We start from the raw sequence: 14,090 nt of genomic DNA, 5'->3' as shown, positions 1-14,090 counted from the left end.
AGACAGGCTTGGAGCCTGCTTCTGCTCCATAGCCTTCCCCTCCAGCTGGACCATCCAAGGCAGCCTGGCTGCTAGCTCCTCTACCCACTAAAGGTTTGGAAGGATTGGAAGTAGAAACCACCTCGTGAAAAGTGACAGCAGATCCTCCGGCCTCCATCTCCCGGCCCCCAGTCTCTGCTTTTCAGGCGGAAGAGGAGAGCATCGCCTGCTCCCCACCCGTACCACACCCCATCCCAGTGCCACATCCCCGCAGGAGGAGGATCACCAATTCCTGGTGAGATGAGAATTTGACAGAAAACCCTGGAGAATGTCCTGGACTGTACAACAGTGGTAGGAGAGGACCAGCTGTACCTGGCCAGTGTGAACAACTCAGCTCTCTCCTATTGCTCCATCTGGGCAGCTCTTAAGAAGTGCGCTAACAAAGGCTGCCAACACCATCCGAGTACCACACTAGGCCGTCAAGTTAAAAAGAAAAAAGTATCCGTCCCATAGAAAATAAAGACTGTGATAATGTCACAAATGGATTTCAGTCCAGAGCAAGACTGGCAGAAAATACTAACACCATTGGGGGTTTCCATCAAACCATTTCTTGTTCAGAACAAACAAGTCTTGGAACCTCTAACATAATACAACAATTCCTCTTCATAGGACTTCAGAGAATGTGTTTAGCAAGCCCTGTATCAGTGACTTTTATGTTGATTTTAAACCAATCACGACTGAAATTGGAGAAATGAGTACTCTAATAGAGACCAACTCTCCGTCAGAGACTCAGAGGAGTGTCAGCAGGGACCAGAGACGTGCCCAGAACTGAGCGATTTAGGGCCAGTGACTGAGGGTGGCCCACCTGAGGCAGAGTCTTCTCAAGACAGGCACACCCAGAAGGCAACACTGAAATGCAAAGTGAAAATGAGATTGCCTCAACTATTCCCAAAACAGGGAAAACAGAGGGGACAAAGAGAAGAAACAATTTAGCAGGAACTGAATTTACCTCTTCTTAGCTTTGCCCGCTTGGTTTTACTAAATGAAAATGATGATGATGATCACATACCAGGTTGAATCAAAGAACAGACTATCTTTCCACCGGGAACTAGGGGTACATCAATATTCAGAGTAACTTAGGTAAAAATCTGCAGTGTTTATTTCAGTAACTGGCTGTCACAAACTAAGCGCAGGCAGATACCTCATTTGCACAAATTTTATAGCCACCATATTGCTCAGTGGCTGTCAGAGGACTGGACATGTCCATATGTTGGCAGCCAGTTTTAGGTCCAAGATAGCTAACGATGAATGAAGTATTAGGATCTCTTGGAAAACTGCATTTTAACGTAGTTGAATGTTCAAGCATTCTTGTGTGTGTGTGTGTGTGTGTGTGTGTGTGTGTGTGTGTGTGTGTGTGGTGTGTATGTGTGTGAGGAAGTAATCAGAGAGGAAAATATCATAGATTGTAATTCAAGCTATTTTGTTGTTTTTTAAACTTGTTAAACTTGTTTAACTAGTTTTAAAAAAGCATTTCTGCAAAATTTTTAAATGCAAATGTTAAATATCTTTAAAAGCAGCGAGGTTATTGCTAGATGGTGGTCGAACAACATTGTGAATGTACTAAATGCCACTGGACTGTATGCTTTAAAATGGTTAATTCATGTCATGTGGATTTCACCTCAATTTAAGAAAAATATTGCTACAGCCAAATAACCTTTAAAATGTTTTTATTTTTGTCTCTTTGTTATGCTAAGCCCTTCTGAATATGCAAAATTCAACAGGTTAAAAATTAATCTTCTTATTGTTATTAGTGCAATAAATTTCATTTAGACCTCAAATTTTCACAGGCTTTTACTATGTCCAGAAATTTATCCCTAAATAAAACTGTCATTAGCTTTTTCTTTTTAAAAAATTATTCTAAAATAATTTCAAACTGAGAAAAATTACAAAAAATATAAATGGTATCAAGAACACCCAGTACCCTTTTTTTATATTCACCTACTTTAACATTAACATTTTAGCCCATTTGCTTTATCTCTTTCAAAATACCACTAAGAATATTCCCTTATATAATCACAGTACATTCATCAACTTCAGTGAAGTTGACATTGATACAATACTTTAATCTGCCATTTGTGTTCGTTCCAGTTTTGTCAGTTGACTGAATAATGTCCTTTGTAACATTTTCCCTCCATTACAAGATCTAGCCCAGGGTCAGGCATTGCATTTAATTAACATGTCTCTTTGGCCTCCTTTAATCTGGACCATTTCCATAGCCTTGCTTTGTCTCTTATTACATTAACATTTTGGAAGAATTTGAGTCCAGTTCCTCTACATTCTCACCAATACTCGCATGGTCAGTCTTTTAAATCTTAGTCATTCTAATAGGTGTGTTGTTGCATCTCACTACAGTTTTTTGCTATATTTGCATTTCCCTAGTGACTACTAATATTGAGCAGGTTTTTACATGCCTATTTGTCATTCTTATATCTTCCTTGATGAAGTATCTGTTCAAATCTTTTGCCCCCTTTTTTACTGAGTTGTTTATTTTCTTAGTATAGAGCTTTGAGTTCATTCTGGACACAAGTCCTCTCTTTGGTATATCCTTTACAAATATTTTCTCAGTCTGTGGTTTATCGTTTCATTCTTTTAGAGGTGTCCTTTGAGGAGTAGATTTTAAACTATAGTAACAGAAAGTTAATCTGCCTGGGGCTGACGATGTGATCAAGATTGGCTGAGAAAGGACAGCAGGGATTTTTTTCCAGGTGATTTGCATGTTCTAAAACTGGATAGTGGTGAGGATTGCACAACTGTGTAGACTTACTAAGAATCATTGAATTTTACACTTAAGGCAGGTGAGTTTTATGCAGTGGGTTTTTACCACAATTAAAATTTTTTTTAATTTTAAAGATTAAAAAATGTTTAATTTAAAGGGATTAAAGGCTTCTGTGTCTCAGACACTTTACTAACTGCAGGATATAATATTTTTAAATAGAATATTGATTTATTTTTTAAAAAATTATTTATTTTTTTATTTTTGGCTGCGATGGGTCTTCATTGCTGCACGCAGGCTTTCTCTAGTGGTGGTGAGCGGGGGCTACCCTTCGGTGCGGTGCAGGGGCTTTTCATTGCGATGGCCTCTCTTGCTGTGGAGCACGGGCTGTAGGCGCGTGGGCTCAGTAGTTGTGGCACACGGGCTTAGTTGCTCCACAGCATGTGGGATCTTCGTGGACCAGGGCTTGAACCCGCGTCCCCTGCCTTGTCAGGCAGATTCTTAACCACTGTGCCACCAGCGAAGCCTTGCTCAGTATAATATGTTGAGGAACCAAATGTCCTCAGTCCTTGTTCTCCTGGGGCTTAACTAAACAAATAACTGTAAGTACTGTCAGTAATTGCCAGAAGGGCTTCCGTGGTGGCGCAGTGGTTGAGAGTCCGCTTGCCGATTCAGGGGACGCGGGTTCGTGCCCCGGTCCGGGAAGATCCCACATGCCGCGGAGCGGCTGGTACCGTGAGCCATGGCCGCTGAGCCTGCGCGTCCGGAGCCTGTGCTCCGCAACGGGAGAGGCCCACGTACCGCAAAATAAAAATAAAATAAAATAATTGCAGCATACAAGTGTTTAGAAGGTGCACACAGATTCATCTAAGCAACTGCCGCTCTCCTAGTTCCCAGGCGGGATGACAGGTTTATGGGTGCTCATTAGATTGTTAGTAAATAACATAAAATAAAAGAGGGTGGGAATTCCCTGGCGGTCCAGTGGTTAGGACTCTGTCCTGTCCCTGCCGAGGGCGCAGGTTCGATCCCTGGTTGGGGAAATAGGATCCCCCAAGCCGCGCATGGCACGGCCAAAAAAATAAAAAATAAAAATAAATAAGTAAAAGACATCGAAACGGGTCTCCCTGCTTCTGCCCTTGAGCCTCTAAGACCCAGAGCAGTCAGAGTGGTCCTTTAAAAGAAATAAAATAAAATATAATAGGGTTATGGATGAAATAATAACGTTATGTGCACCATTTAAAATTGTTTTTCAAAAATGTCGTACGAGGAGGGGGACTTCCCCAGTGGCGCGGTGGGTAAGACTCTGCCCTCCCAACGAAGGGGGTCCCTGGTTCGATCCCTGGTCAGGGAACTAGATCCCACACACATGCCGAAACTAAGAGTTCGCATGCCACAAACTAAGGAGCCCACGTGCTGCAACTAAGGAGCCCACCAGCCACAGCTAAGGAGCCCGCCTGCCACAACTAAGACCCTGTGCAACCAAATAAATAAATATATATATATATATTTTTTATGTAATATGAGGAGGGAGGGATAAACTAGGAGTTTGGGATTAACATTTACACACTACTATATATAAAATAGGTAACTAACAGGGCCTACTGTAGAGCACAGGGAACCGTACGCAATATTTTGTAACAACCTATAAGAGAAAAGAAGAGATATATATATATATATATATATATAAATAACTGAGTCACCTTGCTGTACACCTGAAACTAACAGAACCTTGTAAATCAACTATACTTCAACTTTAAAAATGTAGTGCAGGATGCTATTAAATACAAAGGGGCCTGATCTAGTGTGCGGCTCGAGCATGTAAGAACTAACGAAGGACTTCATATACTTCATTCTTTTCATCTCACACCCCTGGAAAAATACACTAGATTAATGGGTCTCTGTTAGAAATTTCCAAAAGAAAGAGAGAAAAATACAGCTTTCTGATGCCCTCCCACCAACCGTGAACTTACTAGCACTACACCGGAAGAGGCAATTCTCTTTTCCCTTAGGTTGGCTCAGAGATGAGAGAGGTGGAAGGTTCCACATCAAGTTTCACCATGTCTTGTATACAAGACAAGCACACAGGTAGATTCAGTGAATCTACAAGTCTGAGATCACTCATCCCACTTAGGGCTGTTAATGGCAAGAATAACTTTGCTGGTCCAGTTAACAGGACAGGTAACTTTTGGTAATAGGAAAGCTCTTTTTAGATCGAACCTAAATTTATGGTATTTCATACACAACGTGGTAGGCTGAGCTGATCACATAGCCTAGTATCACTGAAAGGAGCAAAGAGCATTGTATGACGTGCAAATATGATCAATACAAGCGACAGGAAAATTATGCCAAATGATGTGAAGTAAAGACCATAAGTCAGAGAATTAAACTGGATTACACTTGGGCTCAAAAAGCAGGAAAAGATATCTAAGACTCATCTATTTTTGCTAATTATTCTCTGAATGGAAAGGAAAATGAGAGGTCATTCAGATGGGAATCACATTCTATATCATTTAACTGTAATGAAATGTCACATTCTGATCCCTTTCTTCCCATTTTTTCCTTAATGAAAATTACACCAAAGGGAGTTCTTCATCAATTACAATGTGTCAGTTACAAACTAAGAAAGGATTCAGAAAGAAATCTTTTTTATTATTATTATTATCTGAAAAATGTAAAAGTAGAATTAAGAAAACATTTTTTTTCTGCTTTTAATTGTTATTCTAGCCAACACTCCAAACCACAGATGTGGGGCAACATCTCACCAAATTTGGGACAGCTTCCTCCTGTAGGTTTATGAATGGGGCAACCCTCAAACCATGTCAGCTGAACACATCTACACCATTGCCTCTGCTTTTATTTTATTTAATTAATTAATTTTTTTTTTTTTGTCTCTGTTTTTAGAGTTCACACAAGCCAGGGAAACCTTGAACACTTTCATGTGATTTCAAGAGTTGGGTAGAACAAGTGCCCCTTAATGATGGAGTAGACTCTTTCTGCTCAAGCCTCAAATATTACAAAGTGGCTGCCCATTTGAAGGGGTGATTCTTTTTTGAAGCCACAGAAGCTGAGCAATCTGGAAGAGATGCAGGGAGTGTTCCTGCTATAGACGGAATATTTGTGTTCCTCCAAAATTCAAAAGTTGAAACATAATCCTTCATGTGATGGTGTTAGGAGGTGGGGCCTTTGGGGTGATTAGGTCATGGGTGTGGAGCCTTCATGAATAGGATTAGTGCCCTTATAAAAGAGACCCCAGAGAGCTGCTTTCCCCCTCCTGCCACTTGAGGACACAGCTCAAGACAGCCATCTATGAACCAGGAAGTGGGTTCTCACCAGACAATGAATCTGCCAGCACCTTGATCTTGAGCTTTCTAGCCTCCAGAATGGTGAGAAATATATTTCTGTCTTTTATAAGCCATTCAGTCTATGGCATGTCTGTTACAGCAGCCCAAACAGATTAAGACATTTCCTTTTCATATTTGGAAAGCCAAACTCAACTAGGGAGCAGGAAAGAATAATGTGACAATTTTCCAGTTTCCAATTTTTTTCTTAGTGTTCTTTCTAAAATAACAATTGATACTGTGGACTGCTGGAAGGGAAAGCTTATAACAATAATTCCAATGATCTTATCTAATAACAAGTATTTATATAGTCATGTATCCGTAAAGTTTGCAAGCAGGCTAGAAATATATACTGCATGGTAAGTTCTATGTCTAGTAGTCATCTTTGGGCTCTTTGTTTGTGTTGGGGCATTTCTGGCCAACTCATTGAGCATAGTGGTCCTTGAGAGCTCCTGTATCAGGGCCTGTATCTTTGCTTTCATCTGCGTCCTTTGCATCTCATCTTTCTGCAGCAACTTGGATATCCAGCAGAGCAGTGAACAATAGGCATTCAAGTGCTCTGACCATCACCTCCCTTCGCACCTTTTGCTCACAGGCTCACACCTGCCCTAGTTTAGCTTCCATCTTCACCACATGGACAAACTGGCCCAGAGACTGGGCTTCTTGGGATACAGTACAATTCAGCACAGCACAATAGGGTCTGGAACTCTTCCCACTTCTCCCTTTCTACTCTCTTTAACTTAAGTCTGGTTCCCTCCCTACCACTCACTGAAACTGCTCCATCAGGACAGTGGGTGACATCCTTAGTTGTCAGTGTAGTAGACACTTTCCAATCCCTATTTGACTATCCACATACCTGTGGTCTCAGCCCTCACAGCACATCACTTCTTTCAAGCTGTGTCCTTCCCCAGAGCTCCAGACCTGTAGATCCAACTGCCTGCTGAACACTGGATGTTCCCTAAGCACCTCAAACTCAAAGTGTCAACACCAAACCCACCTGCTTCCCCTCAAGCCCCTTGTGTCCCCAACCTGGTGAGTGGCTCCCCATCGACACAGCCTACAGGACACAGATGATGATCAGCCCATTCCCTTCTTTGTCCTTCCTCACAGGGCCTGTATTTTGTTCAGGCATCCACGCCCTCTACTCCTGGCCCTACCCCCGACTCGAGGGGTGGACTTGATTTGCTCTAAGAGTATCCCATCCCCCCTTGCGTGTGACCCAGTTCTGACCAGTAAGTAAAGGCAATCAAGTGAGGGCTTCTGGGAAAAGAGACATGCTTTGCCTGGATGCTATAAATCTGGATGTGACATCTGGAATTGCACTTCCAGACTGAGGATGAAGCCAACTCAGAAGAAGGAGTCTATAGCAGCCAGGAGCACAGCAAAAGGCAGAAAAGAACCTGAGACTGTGATAATACAGTAAGCCGCTGAATCCCCCAGTCTGGAACACTCTGTCATGGGAGGTAATCCACCTTCTTATTGTTTATGCTGATTTGGGTTTCTATTACTCCTAGCCGAAACTCTCCCTCCTCTCCCTCCCACCCAATCCACTGAAGAATCCTGCCAGTTACCTCCACCAAAACACATCCCAAATCCCTCCCTCCACTGATCTGCATCCCCACAGCCAACATCCTATTCACTCGTTGCGTAGACAACATTAAAATGTCTCCTCTGGTCTCCCATGCCTCCTCGCAGCAACCAGACTTCACATCCCAACCTCTCAGCCTGACCTCTACTTGGAGTCCAGATCAGTGACATAAGTCCCCTTCATAGCTCCGCCACTGCCCTCACATCCTGGCCACTGCTTTCTTCTCTAACTACAACACGTAGTTAATTAATCTCTCCTTCCAACACGCCAAGGTCAATCCTACCTCAGGACCTTTGTAGGAGCTGTCTCCTCTGTCCAGAGGCTTCTCCCTCAGATCCCCCAGAGGCCAGGTCATCTTACCCTTCACTTCTCTCCCCAGAGACCCCTCCTGACTATCCCATCTACTAGCCCCATTCAGTGTGCCTCCAGCACATTCTATATTGTGACAGTTTTCTTCCTTCAAGGCACTGCCACCCTGTGAAGGAATCTCATTACCTTTTTTATTTGTACTCCCACTAGAATGGAAGCCCCATGAGGACAGGCAACTTGACTCTTGTGTTCACCACTATATCCCTAGGTCTAGGACAGCACCTGGCATTGGGTAGGCAAACTGTTTAACTTTGTCTATCACCACCAATTCTGCCCTACATTATGCTTGTAATTCTTTTTTCTGAAATCCCTTGGGAAAAAAAAAAAGAGAGCGACTTCCCTGGTGGTCCAGTGGTTAGGACTCCACGCTTCCACTGCAGCAGGCACAGGTTCATTCCTGGTTAGGGAACTAAGATCCTGTATGCTGCACAGCGCAGCCAAAATAAATAAATGAATAAAATAAACTAAAATTCCTGCAATCAGCTCCTCATCGACCAGGCTGAATCAACGCGTGATTTTCCAAAGCGGGACACGTGGACCCCAGGGTGGAGTGGTGGTAAGCATACTTCTGTGAATGTATACAAAGGTCCTGAAGGTTCTTGGGGATTTCTTTTTTTTTTTTTTTTCTGCGGTACACGGGCCTCTCACTGTTGTGGCCTCTCCCGTTGTAGAGCACAGGCTCCGGACGCGCAGGCTCAGAGGCCATGGCTCACGGGCCCAGCCACTCCGCGGCATGTGAGATCTTCCCGGACCGGGGCACGAACCCGTGTCCCCTGCATCGGCAGGCAGACTCTCAACCACTGCGCCACCAGGGAAGCCCTCTTGGGGATTTTTTTTAAAATTTTGTGTGTTCAGGTGATCGTCGACATTCAGGATCACCCAGCATAGACTGCTACTTTTGACCAAGCATTGCCTATTTTTGTGCCTGTGTTGGGTGCGTGTTTAGGTTTGGCCCCAAGTGGGGCCAGCTTTCCACAGTTTTACAGGTAATTGTAAAAGCATCTATAAAACTATAGATGATTTTAATTCATAAATGGTGTTATCTATATCACACGAAACCTAAGTCGCACCACAAAGGGCTGAATGAATGATCGCTTGTCAATTGTACACATAAGGTGCCAGAACAAACGCCACAGAGATCATATGGGCCAAACACCATAGGCGTGCAGCAGTTTGCTTTTAGCAAAACTCATTCTTCATGTTAATGCTGTTGGTTTACATTTTATTGGTTTTGTAGAGATTTGGGGGTTCAAAAGTTAGTTTCAGATTTATAGTTGTTTAAAACCTCTAAGCATTAAACATTCCAACCTTATCTTAAGTTTTCAAAGACGTAAGTGAACTCTATAATAGAAATAATTTAAGTCAGGACTTGCAAGAACATTTTGTTGTTTTATACAACGTGCCACGTGACGTGTACATACGTGGTTATTCACTGCAGCGTCCTTTGTGGGAACGAAAGCCTGGGCGCAATTCGAAAAGTCCAGTCAATAGAGAATTGGTTTTAAAATGTTTGGCACATCTATACAGTGGACTACAATGCAGCAATAAAAAGAAGGAGGAATCTTATAAGTACTCGTAGGAAACAAACTCCATTAAGTGAAAAATGCAAGTTGTCAAACAGTGTGAAAAATGAGAAAAAGGAAGGAAAAAAATATATATACACATATATTTGCTTGTATGTGCATAAAATATGTCTGGAAGGATCCACAAGAAGCAGCAACATTGGCTCCTCCTTGAGAGAACCAGACATCTGGGGGGGACAGAAGTGGAATGGAGACTTCTTAGCAATCTTTTTTTTTTTTTTTTTGCGGTACGCGGGCCTCTCACTGCTGCGGCCCCCTCATTGCGGAGCACAGGCTCCGGACGTGCCATGGCTCATGGGCCCAGCCACTCCGCGGCACGTGGGATCTTCCCGGACCAGGGCACAAACCCATGTCCCCTGCATTGGCAGGCGGACTCTCAACCACTGCGCCACCAGGGATGCCCTCAGCAATCATTTTGCACTTGGAATTTTGAGCCACATAAATATTTCTTCCAAAAATAAACAGAAATATAAAAGGTGGCATCTATAATCATGCACGCTCACACACAGGCATCTCAAACTGCCTCTGGAGGCTCGGCAGAAGACACAGGTGAGAAAAATCAGCAGCACTGGGACCCTGGCACTCTGGAGAAAGGAAGCCTCCTTGCAAGTTATAAGGTCAAGTGCAGCCTGTGGAATGCACACACAAGGGAGGCCAGGAGAAGCTGAAGAGCTCAATTTGTATGTGAAATCATCTGATTTTGACATGTTGCCGAAAAAGTCTTTAAAACTTTACTGCTGGTATCTAGCCAGAAATGTATACATTAAGTGCACAGCTCAATGAATATTCACAGGGCGAACACAACAGTTACAAGTAACATCCAGATCAAGAAATGGAAGATGGGGCTTCCCTGGTGGCGCAGTGGTTGAGAGTCCGCCTGCCGATGCAGGGGACACGGGTTCGTGCCCCGGTCCAGGAAGATCCCACATGCCGCGGAGCGGCTGGGCCTGTGAGCCATGGCCGCTGAGCCTGTGCGTCCGGAGCTTGTGCTCCGCAACGGGAGAGGCCACAGCAGTGAGAGGCCTGCGTACCGCAAAAAAAAAAAAAAAGAAAAAAAAAAAGAAATGGAAGATGGCCAGCTCCCTAAAGCCCTCCGCTGCTCTGTTCCAGTCACTCCCCCCCCACCTACCCCCACTACTATCCTGACTTCAGACAGACTATATTCGTTGTGCCTGCCTCAGTACAGTGTATGAACAGGATCACAAGTACTGTGGGCTGGCATCTTTCTCTCAACATCGTGCCTGTGAGATTCATCCACCTCTTGTGTGCAGTTGCAGACAGCTGTTTCTTATTGTTCATACTTTTCCATTTATTCATCCATTCTCCTGTTGGTGGGCATTCAAGTTGCTGCCAGTTTGGGCCTATAAAATAGCTCAGATATGAATATTCTATTTCATGTCTTCTTGTGAACAGGCCTAAGCATTTTTGTTGGGTATGTTTCTAGGAGTGGCATTACTGAGTCATGGAGTATCTATTTAGCTTTGAAAAGATACTAACAGTTTCCCTACGGTGTTCTCGGTTGCTCCACGTGCTTGTTTTGGCAACTTTAAAAAAATCCCGACCAAAGCAAACATCTGTAGGCCGCAAGTCTCTCACCTCTGGCCTCGTGCCTCTTCAGTTCTCATGGGAGAAAGATCTTCATGAGGTTGAGATCTCAGCACATCATCCCTTAATTAAGACCGTACGGGATTCCCTGGCGGTCCAGCGGTGAGGACTCCGAACTCTCACTGCTGAGGGCCCAGGTTCAGTCCCTGGTCAGGGAACTAAGATCCCACAAACCGCACAGCAGAAAACAAAACAAAACAAAAAAACCCAAACCTTGCAATGTCTCCCACTCCTTGGATAATGGCCAAACCCCTTAGCCTGGCATCAAATGCTTTCTGCAGGCTGCCCTTCTTTTTTCTGCCTCTTTTCTTTAATCTTCACTTTCCACCGTCGATGGGCCCATCCGTGCCATTCTGAGGGCTCTGGACGGCCGTCACGTTCTGTTAAGTCTGCACGCCTTGAGATGTGCTGTCCCTCTTCCTCTGGCTTCCCCTTTCCCTTAGTAGGCCAGGCCAATTTGTGTACTTTATTCTCTCCACTAAACTACCACCCCAAGTCCTTGGGAACAGTGTCCTGCCTTCAGTCTCTCTACCCCAGGGCCTATCACAATGACTGGCACAGGGAACGTGCTCACTACATGTTTGTGCCACAAACTTGGACTCTCTGATGCTATCATTTTTTAATGCAAATAGGAGAGGGGAAAAATAAAGAAAAGTAACCTATAAGGGAAAAGCATCTGAAAAAGAATATATGTATATGTATAAATGAATCACTGTGCTGTACACCTGAAACTAACACAACACTGTAAATCAACTATACTTCAATTTAAAAAACTTACTAATTCAACAAACATGTAATAGTTTCTGGGAACAAAGTGGTGTCAAGATTAACAGGGCTCCTACCCTCATGGAACTCATACTCCTGTGAGGGAGACAGGCAACAAATAACTAAACACATAAAGCAATTACAGAATGTGATCAGAGCCATAAAGGAAATATGCAAGGTGATGTGAAAGGAAGCAACAGAAAAAGGGGAGATTAGAGAGGGACAGGATTGCCAGAATGGATCTCAAGAAGAAGAAAAGAAAAAACTTAGTGTTCTCAGCAAAAAAAAAAAAAAGAGAGAGAGAGAAAAGGATAAATTTCCATCTTACCCTACTCCCCCCAATTGTTCTTCCCAAAGGCAACCACTGGCACCACGTCCTTGTGCATCTTCCTGAAATATACAATGAACGTATAACTTTATACTCAATATAGCTGTTTAGTCTCGATAGATGCTGTGCAGATAACTGGAGATGGGGAGTTGCAATCCTAAACTGAAAGGCCAAGAAAGGCCTCAATGAGATAGTGACATCTGTGCAAAGAGCCAAAGGGGATGAGGAATAGAGCAGCACTGGTCTGACGCAGTGCATGAAGCATTCCAGGCAAAGGGAGCAGCAGGCGACAAGTCCTGAAGCAGGACTGCCCCGCCTACTTGAGGCTGGGAAGGTGAACCGAGGGAAGCAGCGGTGAAAACCGTTTGAAGTGGGCCAGATGGCAGAGGAGTATATGTCACTTTAAGGACTTGAGATTTTATTTTCTTTTTTTTTTGGCGGCGCAGCGCAGCATGCGGGATCGTAGACCCCCCACCAGAAACCCGCGACCCCTGCAGTGGAAGCGCAGAGTCTTAACCACTGGACCACTAGGGAAGTCCAATAATTTCTTGAATGAGAAGGGAAGGCACTAGAGTTACTGATCAGGAGTCAGAGTCTGACTAGTGGTTTTCAAAATTCACTTCTTCCGTGAAGAGCGGCCTCATTCTTTTTCGAATGACTAGAATACGTAGCTCATTAATCTACTACGTGAAGGTGAAGGTGTCATAGTTTCTCCGGGCCTTTCAAATGGTGGACATTTAGTCTGTTTCCAAATTTTCGGACTCAAAGTACTCCATGAATTTTCTCTTCTTCTTCTCCATGAATTTCAGCTGACAATTTTCCGATTAAAACCTTTTTCTGCATTAACCCAACTGAATCAGTCCTTCTAAACATAATTTTCTTATTCATTAAAGAAACTGGGTAACATGTGACCTCACAGGTTCCGGGGTTCCCAGCTCAGACCCCCCAGCCTGAAGCTCTTTCCACCTCAGAAAGGTGCTTAGGTGAGCCACGTGGTTAAAAAACAGGCAGGAGCCGGATGGGCGTGCTTCCTGTTTCACTTCTGCACAGTAGATCAGCCGGCCAGGGGGTCTGAGAGTGGGTCCGCGTCCTAGGGCCGGTGGGGGCCGGGACTCATACGCCCACTATGCTCCTGAGACAAACCGCCTGCACCCACGGCCCCCCAAAGGACGGATGACTTAAAAGAAGCTACAGAAAGGCCGGACCGCGAGCAACCTTGTATGGTAGCCGGGCCGCAATTCCACGGCCTTCGCAAAGACCCGCGCCTGCGCACTGGAGACCCGCGCGTGCCCGCGCCGACTTTCCTTCCCACGGCCTCCCTTCCCGCTCCTGCGCACTAGGACCCATTTCCCGCAGGCCAGCAAGACGGGAGACCTATTAGATAGCCTTTCTTACTGACTGAGTTGGGAGAAATTGGTTCGTACTTGAACCTGTTGTCTCTCCCTTCCCAGTCTGTGAGATCCAATTGACCCTAGAGGGGAGAGACCCTATCCTGGGGCTTTCCGGGAGCTGACGGGCGCTCAGGTATCCAGCAGGGTGGTGAGCGGGCTCACCCGGCAACCACGTGGCGGGCCTCCGCCAATCGGCGCGCAGACCGCACTTTGCAGCTCAGCTTCAAACAAACTACCGTGAGGCGAGAGCTGCCTGTGGGGCCCCGCCCCCTCGCCTGGGTCTGGGGCCCTGCGAGACGGCGGGCGGGTAGGGGCGCCGAGAGCGGGGGCGGGGCGCAGTGGTCGAGTGACGGCCCGCCTCACCTATTCGG

Source organism: Stenella coeruleoalba (assembly GCF_951394435.1).
Source record: "Stenella coeruleoalba genome assembly, chromosome: 5".
In the NCBI taxonomy this organism is placed as follows: Eukaryota; Metazoa; Chordata; class Mammalia; order Artiodactyla; family Delphinidae; genus Stenella; species Stenella coeruleoalba.
The sequence above is the reverse complement of the archived record's forward strand: the minus strand, read 5'-3'. Positions refer to the sequence as shown.